Raw genomic sequence first — 22,117 nt, forward strand, 5'->3', positions numbered from 1 at the left:
GGTATTTGATGGCGTGGAGATCATCTCCGCGAGCCATGTGGATGTGAAGGATAAAGTCCTGAATCCAGACCCCAGGGTCTGTCGTTCCGTCGTATGCCTCTATGTTCACGGGTTTGAATCCCTCTGGAAATTCATGATCCAGCACCTCATCAGTGAAGCATAGGGGGTGCGCGGCACCCCTATATTTGGATATGTCATGGAATTCTTCGGACGGTTGTAGCGCTTGGTTTTGATACTAAGCTGTTATTCGATCAATATAGTCGTTTGGGAGGCCATGATTCAGTGCCGGAGCATGCCTCCTGGATCCGTAGATGGACCTGGCCATACCGACTTTTTTGTGTAGGTCTTCGCGTAAATCGTGCACTGACTTGTGTACGACGTCGTTATCCGCCCTATCGCGGCCACGGGGTGGTCGATCCGGCTGATCGGCCATTTTATTTTTCGGCTGAATGGGCTCTAAAGCCTTGTCGTCGAATTCAGGCAGCAGCTTGCGCTTTGGATAACTCTTTGTGTGGCGACTGCCGCTGTACTTTTCTTCAGTGTCAAGCACTTTATTCCATCTACTGTTGAGCGTATTCTGCGTGGCCTTAAGCCTTTGCTTCTGCTTCTTCAGGCTCCTCGCGGTGGCGATAAGCCTTCTATGGAGGTTCTCTTGTTCCAAGTGCCTTTCCGGGATGATGTGTGCATCGTCGTCCGGACTGTTCTCCTCTCCGGAGACAGGTTGATGAGCTTTACCCTCGGCGTCGCCATGATCGGACAGCGGCTCCGTACTATGTTCGCCGTCCGCTGGCTCATCCTGCTCCATCGCTGGGTCCATATGGTCATCATTTCCTTTGGAGTCGACCGGGGTATTATTCTATCTTGCGCTGTTATTGTTGTTTTTGATGAGCCGGGATTTGGAGCGGTGCCTACGTCGTCGCTTTGGTTGCTTCTCGAGGGAACTATCCTTCGCTGCATCCTCCCGTTCCTCGTTGTTGTTTTCTTTGGGTGTATCCACCATGTATATATCGTGTGATGAAGTGGCTATCCAGCGCCTTGTGGGCGGTGGTTCCTATTCCGCTCCTGCATCGTTGTCCATACCGTCGATGTCTTCGAAGTCGAAATCAAGCATGTCGGTTAAGTCGTCGAAAGTGGCTATTAAGTGGGTGGTGGGTGGGGAACGAATTCCTTCGTCGTCCGCTTCCCACTCGAGCTGGACATAGTTCGGCCGAGGGTCTCCTGACAAGGAGAGAGACCTCAATGAATCTAGCATGTCGCCCAAGGGTGAGCGCTGAAAAATATCCGCGGAGGTAAACTCCATGATCGGTGCCCAATCAGATTGGATAGGCACAGACGCAGGCGGTTCGGAGCCTGTGGCTGGGGACGAATCCAAGGGTCCGGTAACACAGGTCTCATAGGAGGTGAAGTCAGTATTCGGCTCTATTGCCACTGAGTGTGCGGCCTCCTTGGCGGGGTCCATCCACCCGTCCTCGAATGGCGCGATCTGCTCTGGATTGAGGGCCGGAGTAGCCGCAGGTGTGATCTCCCAAACAGCGTCCGACGGTAGGGCTAAGTCATGCTCGTCATGACTGTGCAGCGCACCTGATATGGGCTCGAATCCGTCAAAGATCAAGTCTCCGTGGATGTCGGCAGTATAGTTCAAGCTTCCAAATCTGACCTGATGGCCAGGGGCGTAGCTATCGATCTGCTCTAGATGGCCAAGCGAGTTGGCCCGCAGTACGAAGCCGCCGAATACGAATATCTGTCCGGGGAGAAAAACCTCACCCTGGATCGCATCGTTGCGGATGATCGAAGGAGCCATCAAGACTTTATCGTGACGGTACAGTGGAACTCTCAATGAAAGCACCAATGTCGGTGTCAAAACCGGCAGATCTCGGGTAGGGGGTCCCGAACTGTGCGTCTAATGCTGATGGTAACAGGAGGCGGGGGACACAATGTTTTCCCAGGTTCGGGCCCTCTCGATGGAGGTAATACCCTACTTCCTGCTTGATTGATCTTGATGATATGAGTATTACAAGAGTTGATCTACCACAAGATCATAGAGGCTAAACCCTAGAAGCTAGCCTATGACTATGATTGTTGTTGTCCTACGGACTAAACCCTCCGGTTTATATAGACACCGGAGGGGGCTAGGGTTACACAGAGCCGGTTACAGAGAAGGAGATATACATATCCGAATCGCCAAGCTTGCCTTCCATGCAAAGGAGAGTCCCACACGGACATGGGATGAAGCCTTCAATCTTGTATCTTCATAGTCCAACTGTCCGGCCAAAGTATATAGTCCGGCTACCCGAGGACCCCCTAATCCAGGACTCTGCCCATGGGGAACGGCCGGGAAGCGACGTCGCGCCATCCGGCCTCCTCTTGCGGTGGGAGAACGAATACTCCAGTGGCTCCGGTTGGCTCTGCACCCTCACGAATGAGACACCATACTCGATCGATTCGTTATCCTCTGGGTGCTCGACCTTTGACCTGTACGCCCACCACCTCCGCCTGACTTTCGCCTCAGGCGAATCTGTCTGCTCCATCGCCCAGAGGAGATACTCGATGAACTCGAAGGACTACGACGTGACTGCCGCCGAGGAGTACATCGTCGCCCTCATCGCCGTCATCTCGCTCTTCGCATACATTGCCACATGGCCCTCACCGTCCTAAAAATCTCCCACTCATTGTCAAACCAAGTAAGGACCTCCTTCAACCTGGCTAACTTTGCCTGGTCGCCGCCGGCGATCTACCAGATTCGCTGTTGCATCCCCTCCATATATGTCCTTCAGAGTGGTCCGGTGCTAGCTTTGGAAGATGGGAGGAGAGACGGTGGTCTTGCAATAGAGAAGAGGGAGAGGCAAGAGGTGGTTTTGGTATGGAGATGATGGAGAGGAGAGGTTCCCCTACCTTTCGGTCGCTGACAGGTGGGCCCCGCGCTTGGTGGGACCCATGTGTCAGTGTCTCAATGGCAGGATGGGCTACGTCAGGGGATCCTCATCCGAGGAGAGAGGAGGTGGTTTTGCAATGGAGAAGAGGGAGATGCGAGATAGTGGTTTTGGAATGGAGATGATGGAGAGGAGAGGAGGTGGTTTTGCAATGGAGAAGAGGGAGAGGAGCGTGCAGCAGCGATTTAGGATTGGACGAGAGGGTCGACGCGCTGTGACTGGATCAAAATCAAAATCAATTTACCCTTCAATTAAGAAAGTGACCCCACATTAACTAGTCTCCCTTTTATTCTAGGTCATAATTGACCATGATTTTCGCAAATAAAATATATGTTATACGTTGCAAAAATAATATAATTTGAAAGTACATTCAAATACGAACCAAACGATACAACTTTTGGTAACATGCATTCACATTTTGCTTGTCAAATATAGTACATGGTCAAACTTTGACCCAAAATACGCAAAACCAAAAAATACTTCCAAGACCAGCGCCGCTCTTCCGCTCTTCTCCTCTTAAACCACCGCCGCTCCTCTCCTGTTCCAATCTAAATCCAGCGCCGCTCCTCTCCTCTTCCATTTCAAAACCACCGCCCCTCCGCTCCTGTTCCAATCCAAAACCAGCGTCGCTCCTCTCCCATTCTAAACCAAAATCAGCGCCGCTCCTCTCCTCTTTCATTCAAAAACCACCGCCGGCGACTGAAGGTGCTGTGGAGAAGTATATCGATGGAGGAGTACAACTGATACGTGAGGATCGCAGACGGCGACTCTGTGAAACTAGCTAGGATGTTGGAGATACACTCTTGGTTTGACAACAAGGACCAGCTAGCGGCGACAGCGACATCCATGGCCACATACCTGCAATAGAGCAAAAGGCGGTGATACTCCCGGAGGGAGTCACGCGGGAGTACATAGAGTTCCAACAATCTGAGAAAAGAGATATCTATGGTCCCAACTATGGTTGAACTCGCGCTTTGAAGGAAAAGGTCGTTTCCTCATCTGAAGAAGAATCTGACTACAGTTCTAAGGATCCTGAAGACATTGGAAAAGGAGCTTGCTATGCTTGTGAAGAAGTTCCAGAGGTTCACCAAGAAGAAAGGTTTCAGACAGTCTTCAAGATCCAGCTCAAGAAATGATGAAGCTTCCTCGCATGACTACAAGAAGAGAACGTGCCACAAGTGCAAGAAACCTGGTCACTACATCTCTGAATGTCCACAGTGGGACAATGAGACCACGAAGAAGAAGAAGAGCAAGGAATATGATTCTGATGACAAGAAGAAGAAGACATCCTCAAAGTCTTCTTCCAAATCTTCGTTGAATTCTTCATCACACAAGAAGAGCTCATCCAGCAAGGCTCGTGCATTTGTTGGCAAGGAGATGGATTCAGAGGAGGTGTCTGCATCTAAGGAGGCGGAGGTGGAGTCTGAAGAGGAATCTGATTCAGGCGTGGCAAGCCTGGCTCTTGCTTCAGCGTACATCGCCAAGTCCATCTTCAACACTAAAGACAATGGCCTCGTCACCAACACCGAGGCTAATGATGAGGATGACTCTGCTCCCACCTACTGCTTCATGGCACGTGGTGCCAAGGTAAACTCATGTAATGCTTACTTTCAAACATCAAGGGAAGATGACTCTGAGTGTGAATCTAAACCAAGCTACAAAACACTTGGTAAATTGCAACCAAGCAACAGAATGCTATGGAACATATTCAGAAATTGCTAGACAAAAGCGATGACCTGTTGGACGCAGAAATGACCCGATCTCAGTCCTTAATTGAAGACATAAAAAATCTTCATGTTAAGTACGAGGAAGTTGAAAGTCGTCATGAGACTCTATTAGCGACTCATGAAAAGCTCTCCTATGATTATCTTCAAAGGAAGCAAGAACTTGAGAACCGGAGAGCGTCTCATGAAGATCTTGAAAAGGAGAACGAGTCACTCCGCGCTCAATAGATCAGTTCCGCTCAAGAAGGATTTGAACCATGCTGCTTAAAATGTCTTGAGCGTGATAATGCTGTCTCTGTTGCTGAATGTTCTACTGCTACTACTATTGCAATATCTTCAACTGCTGATGTGGTAACTATCCCCTCTGTCGAGGATACTGCTACCTCTTGAGCACTGCGTTGGTTTTCCCTTGAAGAGGAAAGGGTGATCCAGCAAAGTAGCATAAGTATTTCCCTCAGTTTTTGAGAACCAAGGTATCAATCCAGTAGGAGACTACGCACAAGTCCCTCGTACCTACACAAACAAATAAGAACCCCGCAACCAACACGATAAAGGGGTTGTCAATCCCTTCACGGTCACTTACGAGAGTGACATCTGATAGAGATGATAAGGTAAATATTTTTGGTATTTTTATGATATAGATTGAAAGTAAAGATTGCAAAATAGATAGACCCGGGGGCCATAGGTTTCACTAGAGGCTTCTCTCAAGATAGCATTGTCGGATCACGGGTTCCGGCAAAACCCTTAAGGTTCGAGCACTGGGGTGCGTGCGAAGATCTCCCCCTACCGATCCACGTCCTAGCTTTGCTAAGATCTTATGGGCTAACTCGATGAACTCACGACACAAAGGACACAAGATTTATACTGCTTCGGGCCACTGTTGTGGTGTAATACCCTACTCCAGTGTGGTGGTGGTGGATTGCCTCTTGGGCTAAGTATGAACAGTACAAGGGGAAGAACAACCTCCTGAGGAGAGGTCTTCTTGTGCTCGGTGAACTCATGGTTGTTCTGCTCTCTCTCTCTCTCTCTCGATCTGACTGATCGATCCCCCTAGCTATGGTGGTGGCTAGTCCTATTTGTAGAGGCCCTGGTCCTCTCCCCAAATATTGAGTGGGTAAGGAGCCAACAACGGCCAATTCGAAAGGGGACAACTAGTACAGCTTATCCTGACAAAAGTGGTCTTCGCCTGCCAAAGACTCTGGTGGTGACGCCGTCTTGGGCTCCACGGTGACCTCCGTCTTGCTGTCCTTCTGGTCTTGGTCTCGTTGCACCAATATGGAAACCTTTGCTTGACGCCTCGGGACTCCGCGCCTGCGCCTGCTTCCTTAGCACCAAAGAGGAAACAAGGACACTGTGCGCGCTAGCACCCGCCTAGCCTTGGTCGTCATGGCTTACGTCATTGGAACCTCGCGAAGTTTGCCTGGCCTTGATATCTCCTCCCCTCGCGAGCCAGCCTGGTGAGGCCGCTCCCGAGTAGGTCTTGTGTCGTCCGCCTCGTGAAGCTTGGCCCCTCGCGAGGGTCTTGAACGCCTTTTGGTGAAGATGGACTGTATGGGCCCGCTTACAGCGCCACGTTGTGGACCGCAGGCAGGCAGGTCTGGGGACCCCCATTCCCAGAATGCCGACAGTAGCCCCCGGGCTCAAGGCGCGCTCGGGCTTGGCTTCGAGGCGAAGCCAAGGGGTAAGCATGGAGCACCACGGTCCCCAATAGCCCGCGGCCTTGGTCGACGCGTGGCGGTTGACTGGACATGGGCATCTCCGCTTCCCCACGCTGCCTTGATACCCGCCTGCTTAGGCGGCCACCGCAGTCTACACGGTTATTCTTCCATTGCTTGCACCATTCTCCTCCAATTCCTCTGCTTCCCCCGGACTCCGCTCTTCCTTCCAATCTGACTCGAGCTCTGCTCACTCCATAGCCATGGCGCCGACTCAAGCGGATAAGGGGAAGAAACCTCTGTCCTCGGCTAGTGCGCCTCCGGCCACCGCGCCCGCAGTTGGCCAATCGCTGGTGCTCAACGATGAGGCCATGGGCAAGGTGCATCTCATGCTTGCCTCCAGCTTCAATGAGTGGGGAAAGACGGTGGCTTGGCCTGCGTCTCGTGCTCGCATCGACCGATCGACCATCGAGGTCCCCTTCTTCATCGACGCCCTTTGGGCCGGCCTGGTCCCTCCTTTCTCCGCCTTCTTCAACGCTGTGCTTGCGCATTACCAGATCCATATGCTGCACCTCGATCCTCAATCAGTGACCCTTCTCTCCGTCTTCGCCTTTGTTTGCGAGGCCATGATAGGCATTGCCCCTTCGGTGGCCCTTCTCCGCCACTTCTTTTCGCTGCACCTGATTGATCCCCAACAGAGCTCAGGATGCCTGAGCTTTCAAGCCATGGCGGCGACGGCCAGCGCGGGGATTGACTTTGAGCTCCCACCATCCATGAGCGGGTTTCGGACACGGTGGGTATTTGTTGATGTCGGAGTGCTCAGCCCCCTGCTCTCTTCTCCGTCAGCGCCCGCTATTCCCAGCTCTGGTTGGTGCCATCAGAGGCTTACCGATTCGCGCCTTGCCCCTGTCTGGCTCAGGATGAGGTGGCTCAAGGACCTTGATGTGACTGCGCCTATGGTGGTGAAGGAGTTCCTCCGGTGCTGGATCGCCCCGCTTCAGCGCCACTCTCAACCGATCTGGGCCTTGCTCAACAGCAAGGACCACATGAGACTTCAGGAGTCCAGGCCCCCTCTCGAGGCGCGATGAACGATGCTCGAGGTCCTGACGGGTGTGCCGCTGCCAGATGACATGCCGAGGAAGAGTTGCCTTCTGTACCGCTGCTTGAACAAGGCGACATTCGCGGAGCAGATGCCCGCCTTTGATGAGTGGGGGCTGCGTCCAGTCGGCCTCGTGGGGTCTCGTGAGAACCCCATCGTCGTGGTTCCTTTTCCTGCTGCTGGCGCCGAGCTCGCCCCAAGTGTGGATGTAGGGGGCGAGCACCACTGGGGGATGATGGCAAAGGTGTCGAGATGCCGATGCCACCCAGGGCTCCTGAGGCGTCGTCCTTAGGAAATCGCGACTCCTGCCCTGGGGCGGTGGTTGAGGAGGCGACACAGCCCACGTCTCCCGAGGCCGGGGCTTCTGAGACCTCGACAGGCCACTATGAGGCAGGGCCTGATGGCTCCTCTCAGCTTGGTGCTCCTGAGACTGCCCCTTCGAGCGCTTCTGCAGTTGCGCCTCGTGTTGGACGCCATGTCCAACACTTCGGTCGGCTCCGCGTGGACTTCGAATAGCTTCGCAAGAGGAAGGGGTCCCCAAGCAGCGGCACCTTCAGGCTATTAAAGCGGAGGAAGTACATCGCCGTTGACGAGTAAGTACCTTATCTTGGTGATTGTTCGCGTGCTACTTCCCTTCCTGACGATATGTCTTCAGGATTCCTTCCGCCAAGGCCGCAAGACCTTCTGAGGAGCAGCCCCCTCTCGCCTCGCTTCTCCTGCTAGGCTCGAGCGCTTCAAGCCCGTGCTCTGCTCATGGTGTCGAGTCAACCGGGGAAGTGAGCCCGTCGACAAGGTGTCTCGAGCTCGCGCCTTCGCCGTCTTTTCTTCGCGGCCTTCTTCGGAGCACAGCAAGCGTGCCAAGGGTTCCTCCCCTGGTCGTGGATGGCGATTGGTTGGCTTCGATCCTGGGGTCTTCTTCAAGCAGCGGGCCTTCACTCGTTCGGGCCCCTCGCGAGGCCCGTCCCGCAGATGGGTGGATGCCAGCCCCCAGCCCCCTGCTGAAAGGGGGCGAGCCGCTTCGGGCCCCATCCGCGGTCCCCGTGGCGAAGGATGAAGTCAGCAGCATGCTTGAGTCGGCGCAAGAAAGGAGCGTCATTCGCCACGAGCTCTTTCAGGAGGCGATGGGTGATACGTCTCCATCGTATCTACTTTTCCAAACACTTTTGCCCTTGTTTTGGACTCTAACTTACATGATTTGAATGGAACTAACCCGGACTGACGCTATTTTCAGCAGAATTGCCATGGTGTTATTTATGTGCAGAAACAAAAGTTCTCGGAATGACCTGAAACTTCACGGAACGTCTATTTGGAAATAATAAACAATCCTTGCAAAAGATGAAGACCAGGGGGCCCACCACCTGTCCACGAGGGTGGGGAGCGCGCCTGCCCCCCTAGGGCGCGCCCCCTACCTCGTGGGCCCCCTGGATCTCCTTCGACCTGAACTCCAACTCTATATATTTGGTTTCGGGGAGAAAAAAACAAGAAAGAAGGATTCATCATGTTTTACGATACGGAGCTGCCGCCAAGCCCTAAAACCTCTTGGGAGGGCTGATCTGGAGTCCGTTCGGGGCTCCGGAGAGGGGAATCCGTCGCCATCGTCATCATCAACCATCCTCCATCACCAATTTCATGATGCTCACCGCCGTGCGTGAGTAATTCCATCATAGGCTTGCTGGACGGTGATGGGTTGGATGAGATTTATCATGTAATTGAGTTAGTTTTGTTAGGGTTTGATCCCTAGTATCCACTATGTTCTGAGATTGATGTTGCTATGACTTTGCTATGCTTAATTCTTGTCACTAGGGCCCGAGTGCCATGATTTCAGATCTGAACCTATTATGTTTTCATCAATATATGAGAGTTCTTGATCCTATCTTGCAAGTCTATAGTCACCTATTATGTGTTATGATCCGTTAACCCCGAAGTGACAATAATCGGGATACTTACCGGTGATGACCGTAGTTTGAGGAGTTTATGTATTCACTATGTGTTAATGCTTTGGTCCGGTACTCTATTAAAAGGAGGCCTTAATATCCCTTAGTTTCCGCTAGGACCCCGCTGCCACGGGAGGGTAGGACAAAAGATGTCATGCAAGTTCTTTTCCATAAGCACCTATGACTATATTCGGAATACATGCCTACATTACATCGATGAATTGGCGCTAGTTCTGTGTCACCCTAGGTTATGACTGTTACATGATGAATGACATCCAGCATAATTCTCTATCACCGATCCATTGCCTAAGAGCTTTCTATATATTATTCTTTGCTTATTTACTTTTCTGTTGCTATTGCTATCATCACTACAAAATACCAAAAACAATACTTTTGTTATCATCACCTTTTGCTACCGTTACCACTACTATCATATTACTTTGCTACTAAACACTTTGCTGCAGATATTAAGTTTCCAGGTGTGGTTGAATTGACAACTCAGCTCCTAATACTTGAGAATATTCTTTGGCTCCCCTTGCGTCGAATCAATAAATTTCGGTTGAATACTCTACCCTCGAAAACGGTTGCGATCCCCTATGCTTGTGGGTTATCAAGACTATTTTCTGGCGACGTTGCCGGGGAGCATAGCTCTACTCTTTGAGTCACTTGGGATTTATATCTGCTTATCATTATGAAGAACTTGAGAGATCCAAAAACCAAGATTTATCCCTCAACTACGAGGGGAGGTAAGGAACTGCCATCTAGCCCTGCACTTGATTCACCTTTTGTTTTGAGTAAGCTTGCGACACCTAAACCTGCTTCCGTTATTCGTTCTGATATGTCGCATGTTACTGATGATGCCACTTCTGCTATGCATGATACTTATGATGAAACTACTTCTATGCTTGATACTACTGTGCCGCTTTAGCTATTTTAGCTTGCAAAGATAGAGAGAGTGAAAATATTGAATCTGATAATAATTTCTTGATGAACAACTTGCTAGGGTTAGAGAGAGTGAAAATATTGAATATGATAATATTGATGAAAGTGATGATGAAGACTCTCCCTCTAATGAATATGAATCACCTGTTATTCCTGAGGGTTATGTTTTTGAAAAAGAAGCTGCTTTAGCTATTTTAGCTTGCAAAGATAGATACGAACTTAAGAGGTTATTAGCTAAATGGAAGCAGCAATCTCTTAATGCTAGAATGAAACCTGACCCTGCTTTTGCTACTTCACCTATCTATGTTACCGATAAGGATTATGAATTCTCGATTGATCCTGATATAATTACTTTGGTTGAATCTGATCATTTTCATGGCTATGAATCTGAAATAGTTGTGGTACATCTTACTAAATTAAAATTGCCACCCTGTTCACTAAAGATGAGAGAACTTGCTACTTTTATATTCTTAAAATATTTCCGTTCTCATTAAAGGGTGATGCTAAGATATGGTTTAATTCTCTTGATCCTGGTTGTGTGCGTAGTCCCCAGGATATGATTTATTACTTCTCTGCTAAATATTTCCCTGCTCATAAGAAACAAGCTGCTTTGAGGGATATATATAATTTTGTGCAAATTGAAGAAGAGAGTCTCCCACAAGCTTGGGGGGGATTCTCCAATTACTTAATGCTTTGCCTGATCATCCTCTTAAGAAAAATGAAATACTTGATATCTTTTATAATGGACTAACCGATGCTTCCAGAGATTACCTGGATAGTTGTGCTAGTTCTGTTTTCAGGGAAAGAACACCGGATGAAGCTGAAATTCTATTGAATAATATGTTAACAAATGAAAATAATTGGACACTTCCTGAGCCTATTCGTAAACCAACTCCGAAGAAGAGAGGTGTTCTATTTCTCAGTCCTGAAGATATGCAAGAGGCAAAAAAATCTATGAAAGAAAAAGGCATTAAAGCTAAAGATGTTAAGAATTTACCTCCTATTGAAGAAATACACGGTCTTAATTTACCACCTGTTGAAGAAACATATGATCTTAATCCATTACCTATTGAAGAAACTCATGGTCTTGATAACCCGACACAGGTAGTAAAGGTAAATTCTCTCTATAGATATGATAAAGCTGAAATCCCATTTACTAAGTTTGCTAGCCCATGCTTAGATGAGTTTGATAAATTTATGGTTAAGGAAGAAGACTTCAATGCTTATTTTGGTAGACAATTGAAATACAATTCAAATATGCTTGAACACTTGGGTGATTATATGGCTAATGTCAAAGGTGAACTTAAACTTATTAGTAAACATGCTTCTATGGTTACCACTCAAGTAGAACAAGTACTTAAAGCTCAAAATGACTTGCTCAATGAATTGAATAGTAAGAAAAATGATAATGTTGTTAGAGTTATGACTAGAGGTGGTAGAATGACTCAGGAACCTCTGTATCCTGAAGGCCACCCTAAGAGAATTGAGCAAGATTCTCAGAGAAATAATATAGATGCACCTAGTCCTTCTAAAAGGAAGAAAAAGAAAAATGATAGGACTTTGCATGCTTCTAGTGAACCTGTTATTGATACACCTGAGAATCCAAATGATATTTATATTTTTGATGTTGAAACACAATCTGGTAATGAACCTAAAACTAGTGATAATGTTAATGATAATGTTCATGATGATGCTCAACCTAGTAATGATAATGATATAGAAATTGAACCTGCTATTGATCTTGATAACCCACAATCAAAGAATCAACGTTATGATAAGAAAGACTTTGTTGCTAGGAAGCATGGTAAAGAAAGAGAACCATGGATTCAGAAACCCATGCCTTTTCCTCCCAAACCATCCAAGAAAAAGGATGATGAGGATTTTGAGCGCATTGCTGAAATGATTAGACCTATCTTTTTGTGTATGCGATTAACTGATATGCTTAAAATGAATCCTTATGCTAAGTATATGAAAGAAATTGTTACTAATAAAAGAAAGATACGGGAAGCTGAAATTTCCACCATGCTTGCTAATTATACTTTTAAAGGTGGAATACCTAAGAAACTAGGAGATCCAGGAGTACCCACTATACCATGCTCCATTAAAAGAAATTATGTTAAAAATGCTTTATGTGATCTTGGAGCCGGTGTTAGTGTTATACCTCTCTCTTTATATCGTAGACTTGATTTGAATAAGTTGACACCTACTGAAATATCTTTGCAAATGGCTGATAAATCAACTGCTATACCTGTCGGTATTTGTGAGGATGTGCCTGTTGTAGTTGCAACCGTTACTATTTTAACGGACTTTGTTATTCTTGATATTCCCGAGGACGATAGTATGTCTATTATTCTTGGAAGACCCCTTTTGAATACTGCAGGGGCTGTTATTGATTGCACTAAAGGCAATATCACTTTTCATGTTAATGGTAATGAGCATACGGTACACTTTCCGAGGAAACAACCTGAAGTTCATAGTATCAACTCTATTGGAAAAATTCCATCGATTATATTTGGAGGTTTTGAATTTCCTCTTCCTACTGTCAAGAAGAAATATGATATTCTTATTATTGGGGATGTGCATATCCCCGTTGAGGTAACATAGTGTTATTCGAAATTTCTTTGGTTCCATGTTATTCGGAATGAGTTCGTTAACAAGACTTGATCAACCTTGTTAGTGGATTCCTTTTGATGATCATGAGATGGATGAAACTAGAAAACACAACTTTCTGTTATTTATATTAAATAAAATGAAATTAGTATTTTTCTGTCTATTATCTGAATTATCCGTGCAATATAAAAATACCCCGAAAATAAAAGTTCTCCAAATGCCCTGAAATTTAAATATGATTTTTTTCTGGAATATTTGAGAATATTTGGCACCGAGAACACAGCACGGGGGCCATCCACCTGGCCACGAGGGTGGGGGCGCGCCCTACCCCCTGGGCACACCTCCTGCCTCGTGGGCCCATGGTGGCCCTCCTCCACTTATTCCTGCACCCACACACTCCTTCTTCCTCCCACAAACACGAATATCCAGCTCAAACCCGAGTCCAAGCTCATTTTGCTGCCATTTTCGACCTCCTTGCTCAAAGCACCTCTCACAAAACTGCTTGGGGAGATTGTTCCTTGGTATGTGACTCCTCCATTGGTCCAATTAGTTTTTGTTCTAGTGCTTTATTCATTGCAAATGTGTGCTGCTTAGGTGACCCTGTTCTTGAGCTTGCATGTCAAATTTATATGGTCAAAAGTAGTTTTGATGCATGATATAGGCTCTAGGCACTTGTAGGAGTAGTTGCTATCAATTTTGTTGAGTTTGGTTTACTTTTATTTTGAAGTTACTAAAAATTTCAGAAATTTTTCAGAGGAAGAAATATGCTTAAAAATGTACCAAGGTGGTTCTTCAAGGAAGCAAGGACTCAGGCTTGCAATGCGTGATGTTGATGAAGAGCCACCAAGAGACGCTCCAGTGCGTCCTTGTGAATGGCCTTCAGAGGACTTCATGGATCGAGCGGGGATTAAGGAAGAATTTAACGCATATTTGCGTAACGCTGATCTTGTGAGCTTCGAGGAAGAGAAGTGCAGCCAGTATCACTATCTCACTAGTTCCTTTGTGAAGAGGTTTGAATTTTCATCTTCACGTAATTCTCCAACTGTCCTGTTTGATCTTTATGAAAATTCTTACACTATGGACTTAGAGGATTTTATCACTGCTTGCAAACTTCCACAATGGGGTAGTGTCAGGGAACCTCGCAAATATGAATTTAGAGATTTTCTTGCTAGTATAACTGTGGGGGAATCTAGAGATATAACAAAGCTACCATAGGGAGCATTCACTTTCCTGCTATACATTATTTTGCTCTCTTCATAGGTAGATGCATTAATGGTAAAGATGAGGCATGTCACATGTGTGTCCCTGACCTCAGTATTCTTAGGTGTGCTGTGTTAGGAGATAAATCTTATAATTTGGGAGCCATTGTTGCACGTAGGTTGCATCTTAATAGATTTAATGGAGATTTCTTTGGTGGAATTTATGCAACCCGCATAGCTAATTTTCTTGGTATAACCATACGTGAAGATGATATTGAGTTGCCCCCTGCTTATTTGGATTATGATGCTATGGTTCACCACCAGTTTGTCGAGAGGAATGAATTACCTCTCTAGTATCGCTTAATCTTTGACAGATGCCGTGTTGTCCATATTACTCTCCCCGCTCCTGCCTTCTTTGATTATCAGGCAAAAGGAAGATATGTTATCACCAGAGAGGAGGCAGATGAGTACGAGAGGAGGGCGGAGGCCGCTCGTCGCCACGCTGCAGCTCAGGAGGCGATAGCCGCTGCATCTCAGTACGACCCCAACTATTATTATGGATATCCGCCAGGCCAGCCATGGCCATAGACCAACTTAGGCCAAAAGCCTAGGCTTGGGGGAGTACGTATTTCTCACCGACATTACATTCATGTTCACACACTCATTGCTAGATGTCGATGCTCGTACTTTTTCATTGTATCACCCATGCTAGTTTATTTCCCTTTTTATGCTTTCTTCTTGTGTGTTTAATAAACCTTAATAAAAACCAAAAAATTAGTTGTAGTTTTTAATTAGTTTACTTTCCATGCTTGTAGTAGTAATTAAAAAGAAACCCAAAAATATTTCCTGTTCTTCTTTTGCTTGTTGGGAGCTTTCCCGTGTAAATAGTTTTATTTCTTTTCTTTTCCTTGGGGTCGATAGGAGAAGACCATAATGAAAATGTTGAGTGGCTCTTATATGCATTATTGTTGATGTAACAAAAAGAGCCCATATTGCCTTGTCTTCTCCTGTTTATTGAATTCTTGCAGATTCCAGCTTAGTCCAATGCACGTGCACTATTATTATTATTCACATCGTTCAGTCGTGCAAGTGAAAGGCAATTATGACGATATATGATGGACTGACTGAGATGAGAAAAGCTGGTATGAACTCGACCTCTCTTGTTTTTGTAAATAGATTAGTTCATCATTCATGATTCAGCCTATTATGAATAAACATGTTTGCAATGACAACTAGAGATCATAGTTTCTTGTGCCATGCTTGATTAGCTAGGAGCTTATAATGGTTTACCTTGCGTGCCAACATGCTATTAGAATGGTTGTGATGCAGTATGATAGGGTGGTATCCTCCTCTGAATGATTTAAGTGACTTGACTTGGCACATGTTCAGACATGTAGTTGAAACAAAATCAACATAGCCTTCACGATATTTATGTTCATGGTGGATTATATCCTACTCATGCTTGCATTCGGTGTTGATTAATTTTAATGCATGTTCATGACTGTTGTCGCTCTCTAGCTGGTCGCTTCCCAGTCTTTTGCTAGCCTTCACCTGTACTAAGCGGAAATACTGCTTGTGCATCCAACTCCATAAACCCCAAAGTTGTTCCATATGAGTCCACCATACCTACCTATATACGGTATCTACCTGTCGTTCCAAGTAAATTTGTATGTGCCAAACTCTAAACTTTCAAATAAATATCCTGTTTTGTATGCTCGAATTGCTCATGTATCAACTAGGGTTGTCCGTATCTTCCATGTTAGGCGGGTCATTCTCAAGAGGAGTGGACTCCGCTCCTCACTCACGAGAAAGTGGCTGGTCACCGGGATGCCCAGTCCCATGCTTTATGCAAACTAAATCAAAATAATTGCAAACAAAACTCCCCCTGGGACTCTTGCTAGTTGTAGGCACTCGTTGTTTCGAGCAAGCCATGGATTGATGCTTGTTGGTGGAGGGGGAGTATAAACTTTACCATTCTGTTTGGGAACCGCCTATAATGTGTGTAGCATGGAAGATATTGCCATCTCTTGGTTGTTATGTTGACAATAAAGTATACCGCTCAAAATATTATTCACCTCTATTTCAAAACCGAGCTCTGGAACCTCTACAAATCCCTGCTTCCCTCTGCGAAGGGCCTATCTATTTACTTTTATGCCGAGTCATCATCCTCTTATTAAAAAGCACCAGTTGGAGAGCACCGCTGTCATTTGCATTCATTACTATTAGTTTACATTGAGTATGACTTGACTGGATCTCTTTTACCATGAATTACAATGTCTACTCAGTCCTTGATCTTTAAAGGTGCTCCACATTTATGTTTTGCGGTCTCAGAAAGGGCTAGCGAGATACCATCTTGTTATATCATATTATGATTGTTTTGAGAAAGTGTTGTCATCCGAGATTTATTATTATTGCTCGCTAGTTGATTATGCCATTAATATGAGTAAACATGAGACCTATGCGTTATTGTGAATATGGTTAGTTCATAATCTTTGCTGAAAACTTGAATGCTGGCTTTACATATTTACAACAACAAGAGAAATCAGAGTTTGTAAAAGTTTTTCTTTATCACTTTCAGTTTATCAACTGAATTGCTTGAGGAAAAGCAAAGGTTTAATCTTGGGGGAGTTGATACGTCTCCGTCGTATCTACTTTTCCAAACACTTTTGCCCTTGTTTTGGACTCTAACTTACATGATTTGAATGGAACTAACCCGGATTGACGCTGTTTTCAGCAGAATTGCCATGGTGTTATTTATGTGCAGAAACAAAAGTTCTCGGAATGACCTGAAACTTCACGGAACGTCTATTTGGAAATAATAAAAAATCCTTGCAAAAGATGAAGACCAGGGGGCCCACCACCTGTCCACGAGGGTGGGGGTGCGCCTGCCCCCCTAGGGCGCACCCCCTACCTCGTGCCCCCCTGGAGCTCCTCCGACCTCAACTCCAACTCTATATATTTGGTCTCGGGGAGAAAAAAAATAAGAAAGAAGGATTCATCGTGTTTTACGATACGGAGCCGCCGCCAAGCCCTAAAACCTCTCGGGAGGGCTGATCTGGAGTCCGTTTGGGGCTCCAGAGAGGGGAATCCGTCACCATCGTCATCATCAACCATCCTCCATCACCAATTTCACAACGCTCACCGCCGTGCGTGAGTAATTCCGTCATAGGCTTGCTGGACGGTGATGGGTTGGATGAGATTTATCATGTAATCGAGTTAGTTTTGTTAGGGTTTGAACCCTAGTATCCACTATATTCTGAGATTGATGTTGATATGACTTTGCTATGCTTAATGCTTGTCACTAGGGCCCGAGTGCCATGATTTCAGATCTGAACCTATTATGTTTTCATAAATATATGAGAGTTCTTGATCCTATCTTGCAAGTCTATAGTCACCTATTATGTGTTATGATCCGTTAATCCCGAAGTGACAATAATCGGGATACTTACCGGTGATGACCGTAGTTTGAGGAGTTCATGTATTCACTATGTGTTAATGCTTTGGTCCGGTACTCTATTAAAAGGAGGCCTTAATATCCCTTAGTTTCCGCTAGGACCCCGCTGCCACGGGAGGGTAGGACAAAAGATGTCATGCAAGTTCTTTTCCATAAGCACGTATGACTATATTCGGAATACATGCCTACATTACATCGATGAATTGGAGCTAGTTCTGTGTCACCCTAGGTTATGACTGTTACATGATGAACCACATCCGGCATAATTCTCTATCACCGATCCATTGCCTACGAGCTTTCCATATATTGTTCTTCGCTTATTTACTTTTCCGTTGCTATTGCTATCATCACTACAAAATACCAAAAACAATACTTTTGTTATCATCACCTTTTGCTACCGTTACCACTACTATCATATTACTTTGCTACTAAACACTTTGCTGCAGATATTAAGTTTCCAGGTGTGGTTGAATTGACAACTCAGCTGCTAATACTTGAGAATATTCTTTGGCTCCCCTTGTGTCGAATCAATGAATTTGGGTTGAATACTCTACCCTCAAAAACAGTTGTGATCCCCTATACTTGTGGGTTATCAATGGGCGCGATGAACCGGCTTGGTGAAGAGCTCGTGGATGTGGACGTGTGCCTCGTGGCTGAGGGTCTTCGGCTGGTGGAGGAGCGGCATAAGATGAAGGTGGCCATCAACCTTGGGCGCCACCTGTGCGAGCTTGATAATGCGAAGGCCGAGGCTTCCCTCGCAGCCTCCCGTGAGGCCTACTCCCGAGCTCTGGAAGAGGCTCGGGAAGCTGACCACCGTCGCGAGGTCACGGAGAAGCGCGCGTGGGAGCTCCAAGCCTGGAGCACCGTCTTGGATCAGCAGGTGGAGGCACGCAGGGCCGCCCTTGCGTCGTTGAGGGGGACGCCCGCAGAAGAGGAAGAGATCCAGAAGCGCGAGGAGGCGCTGGCGCTGGAAGCCGTGGAGCGTAGCCTTGAGCTTGAACGACTAGAGATGACGGAGCGTCAAGTTGCCCAGGCGGTGGATTTCGTCGGCGCGCGCGAGTCCAGGGCCCAGGAGGAGGTTTATCGTCGGGTGGCCGAGGCTCGCGCGGATCTTGAGAGCAGGTACGACCTAAAGCTGAATCTCGTGGAAGCTGGGGCCGCTGGCAGGACTGCTGCCCTCAAGTCCAAGTTGGTCGAGGTGGAGCGGTGCGAGGAAGCCGCTACAACCTCCCTAGCCTCGGTGTAGGCTGAGCTGGCTTCCGCTTGCGCCGAGCTGCTCCCTCTTCGGCAGCGGGTCGCCGACGCCGAGGACGTCGCGCGGCAGAACAAGGAAGAAGTGCTTCAACGGCGGACGTTGGAGCGTGTGCACGCCCCCATGCTCCAGGACCTCAGGAACAGGGCCAACACCGCCCTGGGCCATATCTGCGATGAGAATGATCCTCATCCCCATGCGAACGACTACGCCAGCCACCTCCGCTTCGTCGCTGACGTGGTGACGTGCTTGGAGAGCCGTTCCAAGAGGGCTCGCCAACTTGTTGAAGAGAGGAGCCGCGGCTTGCTCGGACGTGCATTCTCCCGAGTCTTCAGCCATCTCCAGAACGCCGACCCCAACTTCGACTTTGAAGCCGCCATCGCTCCCGTACCCGAGGCCATCTGGGGCGACCTGTCGCGATGGCTGGAAGACAATGTGGACGCGCTGGTTAGGGCCTTCACTTCCGATGATGATGGGGTGGTGGTCGCGGCGGACGCGGGCGACGTGGTCGACGACGGTGATGGCGGCGCTGGTTGAGGTGATGGTGATGCCAGCGATGGTGGCGGCGATGCTAGTGACGCGTCTGAGGGCGATCCGGGGGACACGGCGAGCGACATGTCTGACTGATCCCGTGCTTCCCAGCTATTTGTCCTGCACACAGAAGCTCGGGCATAGCCCTTGAAGTTGTAAGAGCATTTTTGGAGGGGAAGCCCCTCCTGTAAATTTGCTACTGCCTTTATCTTGTTAGGTCGAGTTGAATATGTATCTTCGTGGACTCACGTGCCCTGGGGCGAAGTTGCTGTTGCAGTTTACTTTAGCCTGGACGAGCCCAAACCGGTTCGTGAGGTTGGAAGCTCCGGGGGAACTCGCTGGGGCGCCCGAGGGGGTCGCGTGATAAGCGAGCACTAGCCGTGGCGCGACATGTGCGTGGCACGTGTGCATCTTGCCCAGCCCCGCTCGCGAGGAGCCCGCGAGGGGGGAGCAATAGGCGCGAACTCCGAAATAAGGCAAGAACCAGACAGCAAGAAATCGCTCGAACGAGAAAAGGCACCCCCCGCACGCATCAAATGAAAACTCAACTCCAACTTAAATCCAAAGCCAGAAAGCAGGGCTACAGAAAAGAGCATCCAAAGCAAATGGCCGCGTCCGGCGCCTAATCTAGTCTTCTTGTCTTCAAGTCTTGTCACCAGTGCGGAGCTAAGTGCTGCCACTAGGACGTGGGAGGGAGCCCCCGAGGCCCGAGGGCGGCACTCCTGAGACTCCGGGGCGTGTACATCCCCACTCGTTATTACGTGAGAGTGTCACGGGCGGCGATCTTCATAGGCGTGAGCCTTACTTCATATCGCCAGACGAGGCCCTGCCTTGTGCCACCCCTACCACCGTTGGGACGACCAGAGACCAGGATGGCACCAACAAGGGCAGAGGGGACGCCAGCGGCGCCCTCGGTGACCACGGGTCCTCTGCCGGGGGAAGGCTCGTCGGCGCCTCCCCGTCAGAGGACCTACCTTCGGGAGATGCCTTGATCCATGCGACGTGGGGAGGGGCCTTACTCTTGGCCCATCCCACGCGGCCCCCAGTGAGCCTCTCCTGGCGAGATGGATACCGCCGCACCAGAACCGTCGCCTGGCGCTGTGACCTGGTTCACTTGCGATTCATGGTTAGTGTAAGCCTGCTCGTGAGGAATTAGTGGTACCCTATAGCTGTTGTCGCTGGCACGGTTGGTGAGGCTTCCCGAGGGGTCCTGAAAGGCGTCGGCTTCTAGCACCTCCTCCTCCCAGCCCGGCTCAAGGGACGAGCCAGGGTCGTCTTCCAGCATGTAGTCCTGGTCCACCATGCGGGGTACGTAGGCCTCCGAGGCCGCTGCCTTGAAGACCTTGCCGTAGTGCCCCACACTCCACGTCGCCCGACCTAGTGTGCCGCCTCGAGGACGGTAGAGTTGCACTCCGCCCGGACCGTAGGTGGCAGCGCTCACGCCCGCGCCCAGCGGGGGTGGCGCGGGCACAAGCGGGCGTGCAGCTCCGTTGGTTGCGCCGGTCTTGATGAAGCCTGGTGGTGCGCTTGTAGGCATGCGGGCGCGGCGTGGCCCGCCATGCGACCCAGCCGCAGCTTGTGGCGTGAGCAGAGAACAGAAGGGTGGTGCTCCTGAAGCCGCGGCGTCCAGTAGCTCGGCAACGCGTTCCAGCAGTGCATCCCGACCACTCTCCATTAGCAGGCACCATAGCAGCTCTCGTGCCACCGTGAGTGCAGCCCGCATGTTTTCCTGCTCCCTCTGGGTGTGCGGCGCCGTTGCCGCGGCGTGGCTCGCGGCCCTTGTAGCAGCTCGCGCTTGTTGTGGGGGGAGGGTGGATGGCACCTGGCCGCGCTGCCCGCGCCCCGCAGCATCAGGTGGCGCTCGTGCCGCCTGGAGCGCGGGGTCAAGGTCTTCCTGGGCAGGCGGCGCCGCCCGGGCCGGCCAGGCTGCCCAGCGGTTGGCGTTGGTCCTTGAGTCGCCAAACATCGAAACTGCAGAGTGCCGGTGAATCAACTGGCGGGAGAGAAGCTCCGGCACCCCCTACCTAGCGCGCCAAATGTCGGATCATGGGTTCCGGCAGAACCCTTAAGGTTCGAGCACTGGGGTGCGCGCGAAGATCTCCCCCTACCGATCCACGTCCTAGCTTTGCTAAGATCTTACGGGCTAACTCGATTAACTCATGACACAAAGGAAACAAGATTTATACTAGTTCGGGCCACCGTTGTGGTGTAATACCCTACTCCAGTGCGGTGGTGGTGGATTGCCTCTTGGGCTAAGGATGAACAGTACAAGGGGAAGAACAGCCTCCTGAGGAGAGGTCTTCTTGTGCTCGGTGAACTTGTGGTTTTTTTGCTCTCTATCGATCTGACCGATTGATCCCCCTAGCTATGGTGGTGGCTAGTCCTATTTGTAGAGGCCCTGGTCCTCTCCCCAAATATTGAGCGGGAAGGGAGCCAACAATGGCCAATTCGAAAGGGGACAACTAATACAGCTTATCCTAACAAAAGTGGTCTTCGCCTGCCAAAGGCTCTTGTGGTGACGCCGTCTTGGGCTCCACGGTGACCTCCGTCTTGCCGTCCTTCTGGTCTTGGTCTCGTTGCACCAATATGGAAACCTTTGCTTGACGCCTCAGTACTCCGCGCCTGCGCCTGCTTCCTTAACACCAAAGAGGAAACAAGGACACTGTGCGCGTTAGCGCCCGCCTGGCCTTGGTCGTCATGGCTTACGTCATTGGAACCTCGCGAGGTTTGCCTGGCCTTGATCTCTCCGCCCCTCGCGAGCCAGCCTGGTGAGGCCGCTCCCGAGGA

The sequence above is a fragment of the Triticum urartu genome, chromosome 2, assembly GCF_003073215.2.
Source record: "Triticum urartu cultivar G1812 chromosome 2, Tu2.1, whole genome shotgun sequence".
Lineage (NCBI taxonomy): Eukaryota > Viridiplantae > Streptophyta > Magnoliopsida > Poales > Poaceae > Triticum > Triticum urartu.